Genomic DNA, 21,251 nt, shown 5'->3' with positions numbered 1-21,251 from the left:
TGAAAGTGCTGCACTCAATATGCCAGCAAATTTGGAAAACTCAGCAGTGGCCACAGGACTGGAAAAGGTCAGTTTTCATTCCAATCCCAAAGAAGGCAATGCCAAAGAATGTTCTAACTACTGCACAATTACAAGCATCTCACATGCTAGCAAAGTAATGCTCAAAATTCTCCAAGCCAGGCTTCAACAGTATGTGAACTGTGAACTTCCAGATGTTCAACCTGGATTTAGAAAAGGCAGAGGAACCAGAGATCAAATTGCCAACATCCGTTGGGTCATCAAAAAAGCAAGAGTTCCAGAAAAAACATCTACTTCTGTTTTATTGACTACGCCAAAGCCTTTGACTGTGTGGATCACAACAAACTGGAAAGTTCTTAAAGTGATGGGAATACCAGACCACCTGACCTTCCTCCTGAGAAATCTGTATGCAGGTTAAGAAGCAACAGTTAGAACAACAGACTGGTTGCAAATTGGGAAAGGAGTATGTCAGGCTGTATATTGTCACTCTGCTTATTTAACTTATATGCAGAGTACATCATGTGAAGTGCCAGGCTGGATGAGGCAAGCTGGAATCAAGATTTCTGGGAGAAGTATCAATAACTACAGATATGCAGATGACACCACTCTTATGGCAGAAAGCAAATAAACTAAAGAGGAACTAAAGAGCCTCCTGATGAAAGTAAAAGAGGAGAGTGAAAAAGTTGGCTTAAAACTCAACATTCAAAAAACTAAGATCATGGCATCTGGTCCCATCAGTTCAGTTCAGTTCAGTCACTCAGTCATGTCCAACTCTTTGTGACCACATGAACTGCAGCACACCAGGATTCCTTGTCCATCACCAACTTCCAGAGCTTACTCAAACTCATGTCCACTCATGCCGTCCAAACATCTCATCCTCTATAGTCCCCTTCTCCTCCTGCCCTCAATCTTTCCCAGCATCAGGGTCTTTTCAAATGAGTCAGCTCTTCGCATCAGGTGGCCAAAGTATTGGAGTTTCAGCTTCAACATCAGTCCTTCCAATGAACACCCAGGACTGATCTCCTTTAGAATGGACTAGTTGGATCTTGCCATCTAAGGGACTCTCAAGAGTCTTCTCCAACACCACAGTTCAAAAGCATCAATTCTTCAGTGCTCAACTTTCTTTATAGTCCAACTCTCACATCCATACATGACTACTGGAAAAACCATAGCCTTGACTAGACAGATCTTTGTTGACAAACTAATGTCTCTGCTTTTTAATACACTGTCTAGGTTGGTCATAACTTTCCTTCTAAGCAGTAAGCGTCTTTTAATTTCATGGCTGCAATCACCATCTGCAGTGATTTTGGAGCCCCCCAAAAATAAAGTCAGCCACTGTTTCCACTGTTTCCCCATCTATTTCCCATGAAGTGATGGGACTGAATGCCATGATCTTAGTTTTCTGAATGTTGAGTTTTAAGCCAACTTTTTCACTCTCCTCTTTCACTTTCATCAAGAGGCTCTTTAGTTCTTCTTCACTTTCTTCCATAAGGGTGTTGTCATCTGCATATCTGAGGTTATTGATATTTCTCCCAGCAATCTTGATTCCAGCTTGTGCTTCCTCCAACCCAGCGTTTCTCATGATGTACTCTGCATATAAGTTAAATAAGCAGGGTGACAATATACAGCCTTGATGTACTCCTTTTCCTATTTGGAACCAGTCTGTTGTTCCATGTCCAGTTCTAACTGTTGCTTCCTGACCTGCATACAGGTTTCTCAAGAGGCAGGTCAGGTGGTCGGGTTTCCCATCTCTTTCAGAATTTTCCACAGTTTATTGTGATCCACACAGTCAAAGGCTTTGGCATAGTTAATAAAGCAGAAATAGATGTTTTCTTGGAACTCTTGCTTTTTCAGTAATTCAGTGGATGTTGGCAATTTGATTTCTTGTTCCTCTGCTTTTTCTAAAACCAACTTGAACATCTGGAAGTTCACAGTCTATGTATTGCTGAAGTCTGGCTTGGAGAATTTTGAGCATTACTTTACTAGCATGTGAGATGAGTGCAATTGTGCAGTAGTTTGAGGATTCTTTGGCATTGCCTTCTTTGGGATTGGAATGAAAACTGACCTTTTCTAGTCCTGTGGCCACTGCTGAGTTTTCCAAATTTGCTGGCATATTGAGTGCAGCACTTTCACAGCATCGTCTTTCAGGATTTGAAATAGTTCAACTGGAATTCCATCGCCTCCATTAGCTTTGTTCATAGTGATGTTCCTAAGGCCCACTTGACTTCTCATTTCAGGCTATCTGGCCCTAGGTGAGTGATCACACCATCATGATTATCTGGGTCATGAAGATCTTTTTTGCATAGTTCTTCTGTGTATTCTTGCCACCTCTTCTTAATATCTTTTGCTTCTGTAGGTCCATACCATTTCTGTCCTTTATTGAGTCCATCTTTGCATGAAATATTCCCTTGGTATCTCTAATTTTCTTGAAGAGATCTCTAGTCTTTTCCATTCTATTGTTTTCGTCTATTTCTTTGCACTGATCACTGAGGAAGGCTTTCTTATCTCTCCTTGCTATTCTTTGGAACTCTGCATTCAAATGGGTATATCTTTCCTTTTCTCCTTTCCTTTTTGCTTCTCTTCTTTTCACAGCTATTTGTAAGGCCTCCTCAGACAGCCATTGTGCATTTTTGCATTTCTTTTTCTTGGGGATGGTCTTGATTCCTGTCTCCTGTAAATGTCACGAACCTCCGTCTGTAGTTCATCAGGCACTATACCTATCAGATCTAGTCCCTTAAATCTATTTCTCACTTCCATTGTATAATCATAAGGGATTTGATTAAGTCATACCTGAATGGTCTAGTGGTTTTCCCCACTTTCTTCAATTTAAGTCTGAATTTGGCAATAAGAAGTTCATGATCTAAAAAAATAAAAAGTTCATGATCTGAGCCACAGTCAGCTCCTGGTCTTATTTTTGCTGACTGTATAGAGTTTCTCCATCTTTGGCTGCAAAGAATATAATCAAACTGATTTTGGTGTTGGCCATCTGGTGATGTCCATGTGTAGAGTCTTCTCTTGTGTTGTTGGAAGAGGGTGTTTGCTATGACCAGTGCATTCTCTTGGCAAAACTGTATTAGCCTTTGCCCTGCTTCATTCCTTACTCCAAGGCCAAATGTGCCTGTTACTCCAGGTGTTTCTTGACTTCCTACTTTTGCATTCCAGTCCCCTATAATGAAAAGGACATCTTTTTGGGGTGTTAGTTCTAAAAGGTCTTGTAGGTCTTCATAGAGCCATTCAACTTCAGCTTGGTCCCATCAGTTCATGGCAAATAGATGGGAAACAATGGAAACAGTGCCAGACTTTATTTTGGGGGGCTCCAAAATCACTGCAGATGGTGATTGCATCCATGAGATTAAAAGATGCGTGCTCCTTGAAAGAAAAGCTATGACCAACCTAGACAGCATATTTAAAAGCAGAGACATTACTTTGCCAACAAAGGTCTGTCTAGTCAAAGCTATGGTTTTTCCAGTAGTCATGTATGGATGTGAGAGTTAGATTATAAAGAAAGGTGAGTGCTGAAGAATTGATGCTTTGGAGAAGACTGTTGAGAGTCTCTTGGACTGCAAGGAGATCAAACCAGTCAATCCTAAAGGAAATCAGTCCTAAATATTCATTGGAAGCTGAAGCTCCAATACCTTGGCTACCTCATGCGAAGAACTGACTCCTTGGAAAAGACGCTGATGCTGGGAAAGATTGAAGGCAGGAGGAGAAGGGGATGACAGAAGATGAGATGGTTGGATGGCATCACCGACTGAATGGACATGAGTTTGGGTAAACTCCAGGAGTTGGTGATGGACAGGGAGGCCTGGCATGCTGCGGTTTATGGGGTCGCAAAGAGTTGGACACGACTGAGCGACTGAACTGAACTGAAGTTTATGAAACTTTCTGTTTTCATCTGTATAGATAATGTCCTTAAGTGGATGCCTTCCCTTGTAGCTCACATGGTAAAAAATCTGTCTGGAATGTGGGAGACCCAGATTCAATCCCTGAGTTGGGAAGATCCACTGGAGAAGGGAATGGCAATCCACTCCAGGACTCTTCCCTAGAGAATTCCACGGACAGAGGAACCTGGTCGGCTACAGTCCATGGGGTCGCAACAAGTTGGACACTACTGAACAACTACACTTTCACTTAAAGTGGTATGTATAAAAAGTTATGAAAATTTTTTCATATAGGTTTGTTAGTTAATAGCTAGTATATGTTTCTCACAAAATCCTGGAACAAAATCAAACTGTCAGTTTCAGGATGGGGTGGGAACTCAGGTTGGAAGAGAAAGAGGAAGACATTCTATAGAGACTATAAAAGCCACTAGCTTCCAAGTCCTAAATTGCTTCGACCTCATTTCTCCATTGCTATACCAAAAAACTATGCCAACATTTTTCATTCTGCCGATGGGTACAGTGATAATGAAATAATGTTGGCAAGATCTTTTGAAATGAGAATGTAGAGTTTATTAAGGAAGCAGGAAACAAGACTAGGGAAAGGCCTTTTGATTGGCCAGATTTTATAAGGTTACATAATATTTTTTTTTTTTTGCACCAAAGGAATTGGGCAACTGACTTTGAAAAAGATTTTTTAAATTAATTAATTAAATTTAAAAATAAATGTTTATAAAGGATTTTTTTAAAGTCTTCCTGTTACTTGGATAATAGCCCCAAATCAGTCTGATTTAGTAATTAGTTAAAATGTTTCAAAAGTCAAGCATTTGAAAGAAAGGAAGCCAAATGATTTAACCCCTTCTCTTTTGTATTAATCTTTCATTCAGCACCATTGACTGAATTTACAGTGTATGTCAGTAATCTTCCAGGCTGGGTGGGAGACAGAAAGATGTCTAAGACAGAAACACCTCCCACAAATGAATTTATTATTTAGTAGAAGAGGTAAGGCAATGGCACCCCACTCCAGTACTCTTGCCTGGAGAATCCCATGGATGGAGGAGCCTGGTAGGCTGCAGTCCATGGGGTCGCTAAGAGTCAGACAGGACTGAGTGACTTCACTTTCACTTTTCACTTTCACACATTGGAGAAGGAAGTGGCAACCCACTCCAGTGTTCTTGCCTTGAGAATCCCAGGAACGGAGGAGCCTGGTGGGCTGCCATCTATGGGATCACACAGAGTCGGACATGACTGAGTGACTTAGCAGCAGCAGAAGAGGTAAAGCACACATATACAGATATCTACAACAATATAAGATGGTATAATGCTGCCTGTAAGGAAAATGCAAAGTACTTCCCTTGGGTGACTGGGATGTTTTGTGTGAAGTTGGCCTTGGAGCTGGTCATGAAAAGGACAAGATCTTCCAGAGTGAAAACATGGTTAAACTATTTCCTCTGGGCAGGCTCTCCTGACCATCTCTCCCCACTCCCCTTCCTTTCCCTGCCCCAAATGGAGGAACATTTATGTGCTGCTTCTGCCTTACTGCGTACTGTAATTTATACAGACTTTCATCATAACAATTATATTCTAAATCCTATTTGCAAGTCTTGTCCCTCCAGGGAAGTATAAAGTCTTTTAGGACAGGAGCTATGTCTTTTCATATTTTTTTCCTAATATTTAGTTGGGCCTCTGGCATAGTGTACTTACTCAATAAATATTGAGGGAGAAAGGAAGTACATTACAGTATATATTCAGGTATCAGTGTGTACTAGAATTTAGCTGAAATCAAAGATTAATGAAGGAGAGCAGTGGGAATTAAAGCTACAAGAGTATGTTGGAAAGTAGGTCTGAAACTATCAAGTGTTGGTGAGTAAATGAAACAGTAGAAACTCTTCTGTGCTGCTAGTGAGACTGTAAATTGATACAACCATTTGGGGAGAAAATTTATTAATATCTAATAAAGTCAACAGACTGGTTCCAAATTGGGAAAATAGTACGTCAAGGCTGTATATTGTCACCCTGCTTATTTAACTTATATGCAGAGTACATCATGAGAAACGCTGGGCTCAATGAAGCACAAGCTGGAATCAAGATTGCCGGGGAAATACTAATAACCTCAGATACGCAGACGGCACCACCCTTATGGAAGAAAGTGAAGAGGAACTAAAGAGCCTCCTGATGAAAGTGAAAAAGGAAAGTGAAAAAGTTGGCTTAAAACTCAACATTTGAAAAACTAAGATCATGGCATCTGGTCCCATCACTTCATGGGAAATAGATGGGGAAACAATGGGAACAGTGACAGACTTTATTTTGGGGGGCTCCAAAATCACTGCAGATAGTTGACTGTAGTCATGAAATTAAAAGACGCCTTCTCCTTGGAAGAAAAGCTATGACCAACCTAGACAGCATATTAAAAAGCAAAGGCATTACTCTGCCAACAAAGGTCTGTCTAGTCAAAACTATGGTTTTTCCAGTAGTCCTGTATGGATGTGAGAGTTGGATGGTGAAGAAAGCTGAGTGCCAAAGAATTGATGCTTTGGAGAAGAGTCTTGAGAGTCCCTTGGACTTCAAGGAGATCAAACCAGTCAATTCTAAGGGAAATCAGTCCTAAATATTCATTGGAAGCTGAAGCTCCAATACCTTGGCTACCTGATACGAAGAACTGACTCCTTGGAAAAGACCCTGATGCTGGGAAAGATTGAAGGCAGGAGGAGAAGGGGATGACAGAGGATGAGATGGTTTGATGGCATCACTGACTTGATGGACATGAGTTTGAGTAAGCGCTGGAAGTTGGTGATGGACAGGGAAGCCTGGCATGCTGTAGTCCAGGGATCACAAAGAGTCGGACACAACTGAGCAAATGAACTGAACTGAATAAAGTCAAAGATGCTGGTGACCCAAATCTTGTGACCCAAAACTTCCAATTCTAGAGTAAGTTGTGCTCATGTTTACAAGGAGACAGATGTAGAATATGCATAGCAAAAAGTTGGTAACAAGCTCAATGTCCATCAGCATGAGAATGGATGAATAACTATAGATTTATCAATGATGACTAGCTATAATATTACATCTATGTTGCATGTATTATATTAATATTAGTCACTTGTTGTTTAGTCACTCAGTTGTGTCTGACTCTTTGCAACCCCATGGATTGTAGCCCACCAGGTTCCTCTGTCCATAGGATTTCCCAGGCAAGAATACTGGAGTGGGTTGCCATTTCTTTCTCCAGGGGGTCTTCCTGAACCATGGATAGAACCCGTGTCTCCTGAATTGGCGGGTAGATTCTTTACCACTGAGCTGTCAGGAAATATTAGTCATACATAATACATAATGACTACAAATATATCAACATGGGTGAATACATGGTGACACTCACAACAGCCTGAGAAGACAGCCTCCTGGAGTTGCAGTTCAGAATGTTTTATGGAACATTGGCACTATACCACCCACTCTTCAGGTGTCTAGCTTGCATAGATAATAACTTCTGCAGGTTTTGACTTCTCAGCCTCCATCATCATGTGAAACAATTCCTTATAGATAGTAAACCTATCCATTTGTTCATCAGTCAATAGATGGGGAGATGGGGAGGTAAAAGTCCCTTTGGTTCTTTCTCTGAAGAACCCATACTAATATACCTACTAAATAAAATGGGGGTTTTATTCTCTTGTTAATTTGCTCACATTTCAAAAACTCTACCACTCAGTTTCCTTATTTGAAATTAGGGCTAGAAACTTATGTCTCATCAGTCTGTTGTGAGTTTCAACAGACAAAGCACCAGCATAGTACTGGGCTTGTAAGCACTCAAAGTTGGTTCCTTTGATTGTGGCCCTGGATAGAAGAATATTGCTTGGCTAATTGATCATGAAGTCAGCCTGCAAAACTGTGGGTGGGAGCTTGAGGGGTGGCTGAGTGGGATTGGTAGGGTCAAACCAGCTTACTTCAGTATACTCCAGAGTAAATCTAAGTGAAGTGAGAGTCGCTCTGTTGTGTCCAACTCTTTGTGACCCCATGGACTATACAGTCCATGGAATTCTCCAGGCCAGAATACTGGAGTGAATATCCTTTCCCTTCTCCAGGGGATCTTCCCATCCCAGGAATTGAACCCAGGTCTGCATTGCAGGTGGATTCTTTACCAGCTGAGCCACAGGGGGAGCCCAAGAATACTGGAGTGGGTAGGCTATCCGTCCTCCAGCGGATCTTCCTGACCCAGGAATCGAACTGGGGTCTCCTGCATTGCAGGTGGATTCTTTACCAACTGAGCTATCAAGGAAGCCCCTAGTAAATCTAAAGTCCAAGATAAGTTCAGTATTTTCTCCCTGTCCCAAAAAAAAATGTTGGTTGTGTCTCTCTTATCATCAAAGACGTCATACTCATCACATGATTTTTATTGTTTATTTTACTAATCTTAGAAGAAATGGGTACTAGCTTCCAGGTAGAGAATGAGGCCCAGTGATTCACCATCATTCCCATATGCAAATGGAAAAACTGAGATTCAGGAATTGTGTTTTACCCAGAAGAATATGGCTGGTGAGCCCCTAAGTTCAAATATCTCTCCCATCCAAGTACTAATCAGACCCGACCCTGCTTAGCTTCTGAGATCAGACGAGATTGGGCGCATTCAGGGTGGTATGGCCGTAGACCAAATATCTCTCCAGGCATGTAGGCAGCTAGTGAAGTTGGGTTCTCTGAAGAGTTAAAAGCCAAGTATAGTGAGGGTGCAAAATAAAGAGAAGACTTTGGTCTCCCTTTAAGCTAAGGATAAACAGAGGCTAAACTTGTGGACAATATGTGGAAACCCATCCAACAAGGAGTATACATATTTATGATTCCAATTCCTTCAAGTCTTTGCTCAAATTTTACTTTCTTAATAAGACCTACATTGATCATTTTATTATTAATAAATACTGCAACCTTCCCCCCCCTGCCAATTACTACTGATTCCTGCTGCACTTTCTTTAAATCAAAGTTTAGTTGATCTACAGTACTGTGTTAGTTTGAGGTATACAGCAAAGTGGTTCATATTTATATGTGTTCTCCAAATTCTTTTCCATTATAGATTATTACAAGATATTGAATATAGTCCCCTGCATTATATAGTAGGTCCTTGTTGTTTATCTGTTTTCTGTATAGTGGTGTGTATCTATTAATCCCATTCTCCTAATTTATCCCTCTCTTCCTTTCACCTTTGGTTACCACAAGTTTGTTTTCTATGTCTAATTTGTTTTAAAAATAAGTTCATTTGTATCATTTGTTTAGATTCCACATATAAGTTATATCATGTATTTGAATTACTTTGTTTTTAGTATGATAATCTCTGGGTCTATTCATATTGCTGCAAGTGGCAGGTTTTAATTCTTTTCTATGGCTGAGTAATATTCCATGGTATATGCATATCACATTTTCTTTATCCTATTCATCTGTCAATGAACACTTACATTGCTTCCATGTTTCAGCTATTGTAAATAGTGTTGCTATGAACATTGGGGTGCAGGTATTTGTTTGAATCAGTTTTTGTCTTTTCCAGATATATGCCCACAAGTAGAATTTCTGGATCATATAGTAATCTATTTTTAGTTTTTTTAAGGACCCTGCATACTGTTCTCCATAGTGACTATACCAGTTTACATTCCTACCAACAGTGTAGGAGGGTTCCATTTTCTCCATACTCTCCCCTCCTGTTGCACTTTCTACCTTACCTATATAATACCTAATATATACTCTATGTATTTAGGTTTTATTTTTATTATCTCTCCTTACACACACACACACACACACACATATACATACAAGCACACAAATGTAAATTCTATAAGTACAAGGATATTCTATTTTGTTCACTGATGCGTCCCGAGTGCTTAAGCAGTATGAGGCACTCCATGAATCTATGTGGGATAAATAGGGTCTGAGAGACTACAGGAAAGTTTCCAGATAAGGAAGATATTTTGAATACATGCATTTGCTCCCTCCCTAAACCCTAGTAAAATAATAGTAAAGGAGGCATAACCTCACAAGGACATAAAGAATGGGAGACGAGACCACAATAAGAGTTCAGAAGCTGGAAAACAGATGAAAAAATGATCACTGTCTTAGTAGAACCTGGAAAGCTAAAGCTTAAGCCAGCAGTCAGGGAGAACCAAGAAGAATTGTGATTTACACTGAAGAAGCCACTAAGGTTCAAGATTTGGTGGTACCTCAACTCAACACATAACACTGGACATAACACATAACTTCATTGGACAGGGTAAAACCAAGGGTCTCTTAATGGGGAAACATCAGATTCAGTTAAAGGAAGAGTTATTATATCAATCTGGGTCCATTCAGGAGACAGAAACCACACAATATTATACAAAATATTCCCATGCTCGGTAGAATATTTACATATTGAAGGTCAGCCTCTTTGCTCTTTCAGCTTCTAAATGCTGGCAGCCAAGCTGAACTATTCAGGCAGGAAATTGAAGGGGTCTTCTTTGCAAAGGCTGATAGTCTAAAAGGAAAAACCTACAATATTAAGGATGACTCAAAGAAAGAATCCAGTCAGAAACATATAGATCTGCTTATGTGCAATGGAAATCAAATGTGTCTAACACATGCTCAGAGCCTCTGATTGGCTCTTTGGTGCTCTACTCTTGTATGTAGACAGAGAACTAAGGATCATCAGTTATGTGTGGAAATATATCTGCCCAAACTAAAAACAGGAAAAATAAAAAAACTTGGAGGACAAGAGACTATGCAAAGAGAAAGAAAATATTCCCTCACATTATCATTAATATTTTTAAAGGAATAAATGAGAATATTGCATCCATAGAACAAGACAAGAGGCAATAAAAAGGAAAACTCCAAAAGAACTTTTAGAAATTAAAGTATCATAAGATCTTTAAAAAATGCAATAGAAGTTTGTAGGGTGAAGTTGAAGAAACCTAGAAAATCAAGCAAAAGAAAAAGACATGGAAAATAGAATATTCTTTTTTTTTCCTAATAAAGGATCAATTCTGGAGACTCTAGAGTGAGAGAATAAAGAGTGGATGAGGAGGAAATAATAAAAAAATTTATCAGAATTGAATGACGAGGATTTCTAGATTGAAGAGTCCACCAAAGTCCTTGATGTTGAATGAAAGTGGATCCAGACCAAGGCACAGCATTATGAAATTTTGGAAAACTAAGGACAAAGAAACTATCTTAAGAACATTCTTCATGAGATTAATAGAGAATTGGTTTCTTCAGAAAAAGAAGAAACCAAGAAAAAGAGTCACACAGGATGCAGGAGCAGGGAATCCAACTAGAAAAGAAGAAAAGGGAATCTCTACAATGACGCCAACGAGAATTCCCAGAACAAGAACTCTGCAACAGCTTAAAGAGTAACCAGTCTAGGTTAGAGCAGATGACACGGCTCCAGGGGAGATTTCTTCAAGAAGATGAAACTGAGAGAATACCTAAGATGACCAAATTTATTGAGAAGAGATGTAGACAATTAATGGGGAGTTTGAGTTGAACTGATGATTAAGTACATAGAAAACTAAATGAAAAAAATGTCATCATGAGGGCCAGAGAAAACAAAAAGTTGTGCAAGAAAGAAATCATGGAGGAAAAAAAAAAAGAAATCATGGGTATATCATATGGCTTATATGTGAGCAATGTTTACATGGTCATAGCAATATAAACACTGAATATTGTTTTAACCAAACATCAGAACACAGCCATTTGGAGAGGACAGGGAAGGTGAAGCCTGCCAGCCCGTGTGAATGTGGTGGTGGTGGTGGTGATAATGATAATGAAGGTGGGAGTCTCATCTTTCATGGAGGGAAGTCAATAAATAATGTATATGAAATCTATATACCAACAGATAGCCACACAAGTGTGTCATTTAGAGATACAGAAGTAAATGCCAAAAGAGTCAGCTAAAAAGAGTTGAAAATGGGGACTTTCCTGGCAGTCCACTGGTTAAGACTTTGCCTTCCAATGCAGGGGATGAGGGTTTGATCCCTGGTTGGGGAGCTACGATCCCACCTGCTTTGCAGTCAAAAAACCAAAACATAAAAAAAACAGAAGCAATATTGATAAATTCAATAAAGAAGAGTTGAAAATAGTTACTTCTGTGGAGCAGAAAATGGTGAGGAGATGTGGATGGCATACTGCTGTTTTCAAAACAAGACTTATAGAACTATTTGACTCTTTTATGTATATGTATAACTTAGGTCTAAAATAAAAACAAAATTCAAAGAAACTACAAAAGAGTTTTCAAGTGAACAGAGCCCATTGCAACATTCCCCACCCCTCCAATATTGCTATTATCAAACCCTGTCTTATCTCATAAATCACCAGCCTCTCCCCAGTATCTCCACCACCTCAACAAACCAAAGTTCTGACAGAGGAAAGGGAAACACTGGTTGAGTCTGGGATCTGCCCTTCTGGGATCTTGTTAGGAGCCCTGGGTCACCTTTAGTCCGTTATCAGTAGATAACTTCTCCGGGGACAATTTAAAGCCTTTCCACTGAAGTTACAAATCTCAGAGACTCAGATGGTCTCTCCTAATGTATTTCCTCTTCCTTACATTTCACTGAATATCTTGATTCCAAAACCCTTGATTGTAAATGGACCTTCTACTCCTTCTTCCTTTAGATTCTCCTTCTTTAGAGACAAGGATGGCCTCAGGGTACATCTCCTTTTAGCAGATATGGACACTTGCCAAGTTGTTAACACTTGGGTAACAGACTATTTCTGTTACCCTTTCATCTTACTGTGTTGCCGGTCACCAGGGATAAAAGGCAGAAGCCCTATTAGCTTTGCTTATTTGTGCAGAGAACATTATCCTTAAGCTACCAAATTCTAGAATATTTTTTCTTTCCCTTTCACTGGCTATTTACTGGCTCTGGTTCTGAGGCTGGCCCATGATATAAATAAGAGAACTTTTTGGAGGACACAGTTAAGTGACCCTGGTAGGTCAGGTGTGCTTATCTGTTCATTGCATGGTACTCAGGGGAGAAGAATCTCTCATTTTAGATTAGTTCAAAACATTTCACACTGTCCCTGGGTCTGACCTAGACAACCCTCTTATCTGTGACAGAGAAGGCATACTTATCCTATTTTCAATTAAGCAAAGCTGGGAGAGATATTTAATATCATAGAAGAATGAATTGGGGAATTCAAAAAACTCAATAGGTTGCAAAGTTAAGATTAACAAAAAAATGAAATTTACCATGCTTATATTCAAAATATTAATTTTATAAACAGCGTGTGGAAGATTTTGCTTAACACTTCAGGTGGAAAAAAAAGGCTATGAGTCTAACTAATTGCAAGTTTAGCAAGTTGACAGCAAAAAGTGGCTGGGGATGGGGCAGTGACTTCCAAAAAAGTAACTTTTCTTTCTGCCTCCCTGAGAACATAGGCAAGATTGTTTATGCTATATTAATCAGTTTGCTAATAAATGTTTAGTGAGGATCTGCTAAAATTGATTGTGATGATGGTTACACAATCCTGTGAATATACTAAACACCATTGAACTATACACTTTAAATAGGTGAATTTTATGGTATGTGAATTATATCTCAATAGAGCTGTTATTAAGAAAAATAGAGGACTCTGAAGAGGGTTTGTTTATATGGGCTTTATATAAAAAACCCACATAACCTATCATTAAGGCTTCCCTGGTGGCTCAAGGGTAAAGAATCTGCCTGCCAATTCAGGAGACACAGGTTAGATCCCTGGGTTGAGAAGATCCTCTGGAGAAGAGCACAGTAACCCACTCCAGTATTTTTGCCTGGAGAATCCCATGGATTCTCTACTAGAGGAGCCTAATGGGCTACAGTCCATTGGGTTGCAAAGAGCTAGACACAACTGAGTGACTAAACAACAACCTATCAATAACCTCTAAGTAGTAACCTATTCAGTTCAGTTCAGTTGCTCAGTTATGTCTGACTCTTTGTGACAGGAGAGTGAAAAAGTTGGCTTAAAACTCAACTTTCAGAAAACTAAGATCATGGCATCCAGTCCCATCATTTCATGGCAAATAGATGGGGAAACAGTGGAAATAGTGACAGACTTTATTTTGTGGGGCTCCAAAATCACTGCAGATGATGACTGCACCCATGAAATTAAAAGACACTTGCTCCTTGGAAGAAAAGTTATGACCAACCTAGACAGCACATTAAAAAGCAGAGACATTACTTTGCCAACAAAGGTCCGTCTAGTCAAAAGTAACCTATTACATGTTAACATAAACAGATAGCATAACAAATTTTTATGGAAAAATAACAACCAACTTAAAGGTTAGTTGCAGTGCAGAATATGAAACCACATCAATGAACTTTTTGTTTTTATTAGAATCCATTGATCTCTCTTGCATTTCGAATGCAGCTTTTATCCATGCATGATTTTGTAATGCTCTTTGTTCATTTTGAAAACACTGGCTCACAAAGTTATGCAAATCTTCCAAAATGTTGACACATTTTATTCTACAATGTTAAAAAACCACCATCATTAATAATACCACTGATTTCATCAGAGGAGTCTGTAATTTGGGGGAAGTTGTCCAACACAATGCCACACACAAGTTTTCCTAACTTCTAACTTTTCCTTTAAAGCTCAAATTTTATCATGAGAACATATACTGGCAGTTGTTTTCTAGATTTCACTAATGAAAACAATCTGATGTTTTCATTGATGAAAACAATCACTCATGTTCAAAATAACATCTGTCTGAATGTCTATAGTTTGCCTGTCAGTCATTCCTTTAAGTAAAAATGATCTTATATGAAAAAAGTAATTAGAAAAAAGAAAAAAGTGCTTAATTTAACTTACAACTCAAATGTTTACAGTATTGCTTTTTCATTTTGTGATAGTTAGCAGAAGTGCTCTATGTATACACCCTGTTTTTGACACAGAACTTTTAAAAGATATTTCTCAACTGTCAAGATTTAATATAATTAATAAGTTTTATTTCCTAATCAAGAACACTTTTAAATGAACACTTTTAAACTCCCTCCAAGTGGGTGACAGTGAGAAATACAATGAAGTTCATTGTGGTCTCAAAGATCCCTGAAAGCTTCTTGGGGGATCTCCAGGTGTTTATGGATCACATGTTGAAAGCTCCTGCATTTAATGCCTCTCTCAAAGTCATGCATTTAGTTTCACTTGAAACTAGGACCTATTAACTCCTCATCTAATAGTTTCTCCATTATACTGCAGAATGCCAAAATGAGTGATACAGATAATAAAATATAATGTGCACCCATATTAAAGCCGAATAATCAAATACATGCACCTGAATGTTAATAGCAGCACTATTTACAACAGCCAAGATATGGAAGCAACCCAAATGCCCCTCAACAGACAGGTGGATGAAGAAGATGGGGCATACAGTTACACACACACACACATACATCCATATATATATATATAAACACACAATGGAATTTTGTGTGTGTGTGTGCTCAGTCATGTCCAGCTCTTTGTGACCCTGTGAGGCTCCTCTGTCCATGGGATTTTCCAGTCAAGAATACTGGAATGAGTTGCCATTCCTTTCTCCAGGGGGGGTCTTCCCAACCCAGGGACTGAACCCAGGTCTCCTGTGTCTCCTTCACTGGCAGACAGATTCTTTACCACTGAGCCATCTGGGAAATTCCACAATGGAACTTTACTCAGACATTAAGAAAAAATGAAATTTTGCCATTTGCAGCACCCTAGATGGGCCTAGAGAATATTATGCTTAGTAAAATAAGGCAGACAGAGAAAGACAAATACTGTATGATATCACTTATGTGCAATCTAAATAACACAAATAAATAAAAAATAACACAAATGAATGTATATGCAAAACAGAAACAGACTCACAGAAAACAAACTAGTGGTTTCCAAAGGGGATAGGGAAAGGGAAAGTGGAAAATTAGGGGTATGGAGTTAAGAGATATCAACTACTGTATATAAAATAGAGAAACAGGGATATATTGTATAGCACAGGGAATTACAGCCATTATCTTATGATAACTTTTAATGGAGTATAATCTGTTAAAAAAAACAAAAACAAAAACATACTGAATCACTAAGCTGTATCAGTTCAGTTCAGTTCAGTCTACCTGAAACTAATGTAATATTGTAAATCAACTATACTTCAATAAAACACAATAATAATAAAATTTCTACCACAGGCCTACTTTGAAATGCAGTTAGTTGTTATTAGCCAGACATGACCATTTTAAGCTCCTCTATTCCAGGTCATAAAGGTAATTTAAATAGATGTGCTTAAAACCATAAAGAGATGGGATACTGCTTAGACAATCAAAAGAGGCAAGGTGGACATCCATTCCACAGACTGAAAACAACAAAATTTAACTTCTATCACCTTGAGAAAGGGCTTTCATGTACTTAAAATCATAGAGTCTTAAAATTAGGTGGAACCTGGGACTTCCCTGCAGGTCTAGTAGTTAAGACTTCACCTTTTAATTCAGGGAATGAGGGTTCAATCTCTGGTTGGGGAGCTAAGATCCCACATGCCTCACAGCCAAAAAACCAAAGCATAAAAACAGAAACAATACTGTAATAAATTCAATAAAGGCTTTTTTTAAAAGTTAAATATTTTTTAAGAATTAGGTGGAATCAAAGAGGTAAGCTCATCCATTATCACACCCCATACAAGAGGTTGGACAAATCCGGTGAGGTGTGGCTTACTTCTCCCAAGACCTGTAACAGCTGTCCTTGGATCTCATTTTCTTATAGGGCCCCTATATGTATGCAATTGAATTTTATTATCTCTTGTTAATCTGTCTCATGTCAACTTAATTCTTAGAACAACAGACAAACCTAGAAAGGGAAGAGGAAAAAGTTTTTCCTTCTTCACCATTACCCTTTCCTTCACCACTGACCAAGCCCTTCTTATGTTCCAGGCACCATGCCACTTAATTCCCAGAATAACTCTATGAAATAGACACCATCGACAGCCACGTCTCCTTTTCTAAGGCATTATGGTTTGAGGATGTTTGGCAATTGTATACAACTGTGTTACTACTGCCTCAGTCAGCATATAGAACATTTCCCTCCCCCTAAAATTTCCCTCATGCCCATTTGCAGTCATATATGTAATTTTTAAAAATTATTTTGTACATACTATTTTTAAAAATGGATGCTTCTCTTAACTAGATTTATTAAACATCTTCTGATGGCAATAATTTTACGAGATAATCTTAATTTCTGCATAGTAGTCCATTAAATGAATGTTTCATAATTTGTTTAACCAATGTCCTTTTGTCAGGTATCTGTTTTTTGCCATGTCCTGCTCCCTCTTCCTGGAATTAATATTTTACTTCTCATATGCTGTTCTAGTTTGCTTGCTTGTTTTTCCTCATATCTCATACTTGTTAGCCTAGGTTTTGCTAACTCTGTGTCCTCTTTCTCCCTGTTAAGTGTCAGTATTTCCCAAGATTCTGGTTTTGAATCTGCTTACTGTGCAGTCCCTTCCCAGGTGATCAGTTTTCTTCCTAGTTTCAGTATAAATCCCTTGGAGCTCATTTTTATTTCTCTTTTTGGCACTAAGATCCCTATTCCCTACAGTCGACTAGGTATTTTTTCCACATAGGTATTCTTGTAATTTCAACTCCACATATTAAAAATTGAACTATTCTCTTTCCAAAATCTACTTTTCTTTTTTAAACTACCTATTTCAGTTAGTGCAGGTGCTTCCCTTCCAGTCACACAGGAGTGAAACCTCAAAGTCATTTCTGACGACTCTCCCGTGTCATCTCTCATGCCTGCTAAGCTGCTTCAGTAGTGTCCAATTCTTTATGACCCCATGGACTGTAGCCCACCAGGTTCCTCTGTCCATGGGATTCTAAAGGCAAGAATACTGGAGTGAGTTGCCATGCCCTTCTCTTAGAACAACAGACAAACCTAGAAAGGGAAGAGGAAGAAGTTTTTCCTTCCCAACCCAAGGATCAAAGCCATTTCTCTTCTGTCTCCTGCCTTGGCAGGATCATTATTTACCACTAGCGCTACCTGGGAAGCATCCAATCAATTAAGTGCTATCGATTTGACTCCAAAATACCTCTCAACCCGGGCCCGTCCTTTCCATTTGGCCATTACTATCCTAGTATTTAGGTCTCATGACCTCCTAACTGATCTTCCAGCCCTAATCTGATCCTTCCTTGATCTGCTCTTTATGTTAACTTTCTGAATCATCAGAGATAACTTTTGGGAGAAAGGAAATTATTTTCTTCTCCTGCTTGAAAATGACTGGTGGCTCCCCGGGGCTCTGTATCACTCACGGAAGCATGTTTAAACGCTCCAGGAGGGCTTTCAAGGCCTCTCTCCACGTTGCACTCCAAGTCCTGCAGGTTCCGGTTACATCAGCCCTGACCGCTCCCAAACACGTTCTTGCTTCTGCTCTACCCTGTGACTATCCAGTCTTTAGCCTGTTTTGCTGATCCTTTGCTCTTTGCCTTTTACTGACAGGTGTTTGCACTATTGCTGGTGAGAAAAAAAATTAGCTCTGCCTACTGGCCTGTTGTGGTCAGCAATGTCGCACCGCCTGCAAGGCAATCATGGATTAAGAGCCCATATTGATAATCCTGAGTCAGGGAGGGGCTGGCAGTGAAGGAGGAGAAACTCTGTCTATACAATTTTTCGCAGCGGAGAAGCACAGAATCTATGCTGGGAAGGAAGACAGTGTTCTCCATTTGTTTATAACACTCTCCTAGAATTTTATGTGCAGCTGTCTCCCCGGGAAGCTGAGTGTTGTTTCTGTATTTTCCCCATTCCAGTGAATGACAAACTGAAGTCTAGGGAGAGCCTGAACTCTGAATCAGGCTCCCCTCCCCAAAACAGGCGACAACCGACCTGTGTGATTCAAAGAAAAGAGAGGCTATAAGGATAGCACCTCCTGATTGGCGCAGACGGAGTCAGACAAGCTTGGGGGCTGCTGATTGGCTCCCGCCTGATCAGGCGCTGTTGGGCTGTTGTAAATGTAAATAGCTCTGTGACCGGCAGTAACCCCGTTGAGAGGGGGTGGAGAGGGAAGCTCTTCCTCTCCATTCATGTCTGCTCCCAGCCAGGTCCAGACAAGCTCAGACAGGCAGGCCCTTTAGCAGGGGGGCTGGGCAGCACAAGGCTCGGGGTTGTGTCTTCGGAGATCTTAAGCTTGAGCTGAGAGTTTAAACATTCGCCTGCAGAGCTGAGCCAAGGTTGGCAGCTTCCACACGGAGCTGCTTCTTTTCTGTTCTCAGTTTTGGCTGTTTAAGACCGTTTAATGGGATATTCTGTGTGAGCAGGGAAGTGTTGCAGGGCGCTGGGAGGGTCGTTTTATGGGATAACATAAATGGCTGTGGTGGGTGTGTCACAGGGAGATGGAAGCCTTCCCTCCTCTGTTCCTGGTCACAGAATCCTGTTTGTTGAAGAGGCAAGAGCAGAGGCAAAGCATAAGGCCAGAGGGGCTCCTGCTGCCCCGGTTTATGGGGGGATCATCTTTCTACTAGAGGTGCAGCTTCTCCCATCCTCTACCGCTGCTTTCTTGTAAGTAGGGAGCAGGAAAGAAACAAATGTGTACACTGTTAAGTATAAAGGGTGAAAAAAATAAAAGAATATGTGTGACATGAGCCTTGCTTGTAGAAACATAAATGGTGCAGCTGCTGTGGAAAACAGTTTGGTGGTTCTGGAAAGAGTTAAATGTAGGATTGCCATATAATCTAGCCATTCCTCTCCTAGGTATAAACCCAAATAAATTGAAGACCACACTCAATTATTTGGGGCTTCTCAGGTGATTCAGTGGTAAAGAATCCTCCTGCCAAGCAGGAGACGTGGGTTTGATCCCTGGGTTGGGAAGAGCCCTTGGGGGAGGAAATGGCAACCCACTCTAGTATTCTTGCCTGGAAAACCCCATGGGCAGAGGAGCCTGGCGGACTACAGTCCATGGGGTCGCAGCAGAGTCAGACGTGAGTGAGCACGCACATACTCAATTTCTTACACACAAGTGTTCATAGCAACAGGATTCATAATAGTCAAAAGGTGGAAACAGAGGAATAGAGAAAGCAATTGTGGTATATTTATACAATGGTATATTATTTGGTGTTAAAAAGGAATGAAGTACTGATACATACTACAGTGTGGGTGACCCTCAAAAGCACTATGCTGAGAGGAGGAATCCAGACACAGAAGGTCTGTGTGGACAGAAGGTCACATCTTGTAGGATTCTATTTGCATGAAATATCCTGAATAGGTAGATCCATAGAGACAGAAAGCAGACTGGAGGTTGCCGGGGGCAGGCATGAGGAACAAGTGTGGAACAAGTACCAAGTCTTCTTTTGGGGTGAAGGAAAGGTTTCAGAACTGTATAGAAATAGGGGTTGCACAGTGTTCCGTATGGACTAAGATGTCACCCTATGGCTAACTTTATGGTATGTGAGTTTTACTTAAAACATATGGATATGAAACAAGCAAAGAAAAAGACTGAAGGGTGAATCCTCACTGCTGTTCAGAATTCTCTGACTGTGCAGTCTGCCCTTTCATTTTCATTTTCCTCTGGTCGGTCACAAAGTTCTAAAGCCTGGCCCAGCCCTGGCTGTACACTGCTCCTATGGGAGATGGCCAAAAGGAGAGGGCCTCCCTCGGGCCCTTCTGGACAGTCCTGCCCTGGCCGTAGAAGAGCTGCACGAGTCAGCATAGCAGACACTTGGGCTTTGTGAGCTCTCTGTGGCTTGGGTGCAGCAGGCTGGGCAGGCCAGGGTAGGGAAGGGGGAAACCGGGGTCCAGAAAAGGGGAAGGCCCTGCCTCCAGCCATCCTAGTATAGAATCTCAACTGCTTGGAACCTGCAATTAAGGCCTGTGGCATTTGCTCCAAAGTCAGCATACAAGAAGCAGCACTTTGCCTGCGGCTTAGTAAGTTAACTATCAGTCACAGAATACAACTCCCACCCCCTGTGACATTTCACACAGTTTGTTGCAGAGACAGAATTTAAAATGAGATGTGAGGTCTTTCAATAACTTTATCAAACACAGATTGTTCAGGTGCAGGAGACATTTCTAAAAGAAGAGATACCCTTAAAGTGAAGTGAAGTCTCAGTCGTGTCCAACTCTTTGCAACCCCATGGACTGTAGCCTGCCAGGCTCCTTCGTCCATGGAATTTTCCAGGCAAGGATACTGGAGTGGGTTGCCATTTTCTTCTCCAAGAGATACTGCTAAGGATCTCAAAATGTGACAGCAGGGTGGAGTACGGTTTGTAAAAGTTTAGAGGAAATGTCAGATAGGTTTCTATTGTTAGAGAGATTAAAACTCAGGTGTGGTTGAATGTTAAAACAGGTCACAAGGTGGCATGAGTTGGGTTCGTCTGGACCAGAGAATACATCTGCAATTTAACTTTGCATAAATTTAGCTCCCGGCCA

General features: G+C 40.2%; 1 long non-coding RNA gene across 1 annotated transcript in view; it reads right to left on the bottom strand.

Annotated features, from left to right (window-relative positions):
• Positions 1–18,239, bottom strand: part of LOC133070736 (uncharacterized) — a 39,067-nt gene extending 20,828 nt beyond the window's left edge. Inside the window, exon 1 of the long non-coding RNA XR_009696205.1 lies at positions 18,143–18,239. This is a non-coding gene — a long non-coding RNA (uncharacterized LOC133070736). The remainder of the gene's footprint in view (positions 1–18,142) is intronic.
• Between the last annotated feature and the right edge of the window lie 3,012 nt (positions 18,240–21,251).

The sequence above is a fragment of the Dama dama genome, chromosome 15, assembly GCF_033118175.1.
Source record: "Dama dama isolate Ldn47 chromosome 15, ASM3311817v1, whole genome shotgun sequence".
Lineage (NCBI taxonomy): Eukaryota > Metazoa > Chordata > Mammalia > Artiodactyla > Cervidae > Dama > Dama dama.
Note: the sequence above shows the minus strand (reverse complement) of the source record. Positions and strands in the feature narration are given on the sequence as shown.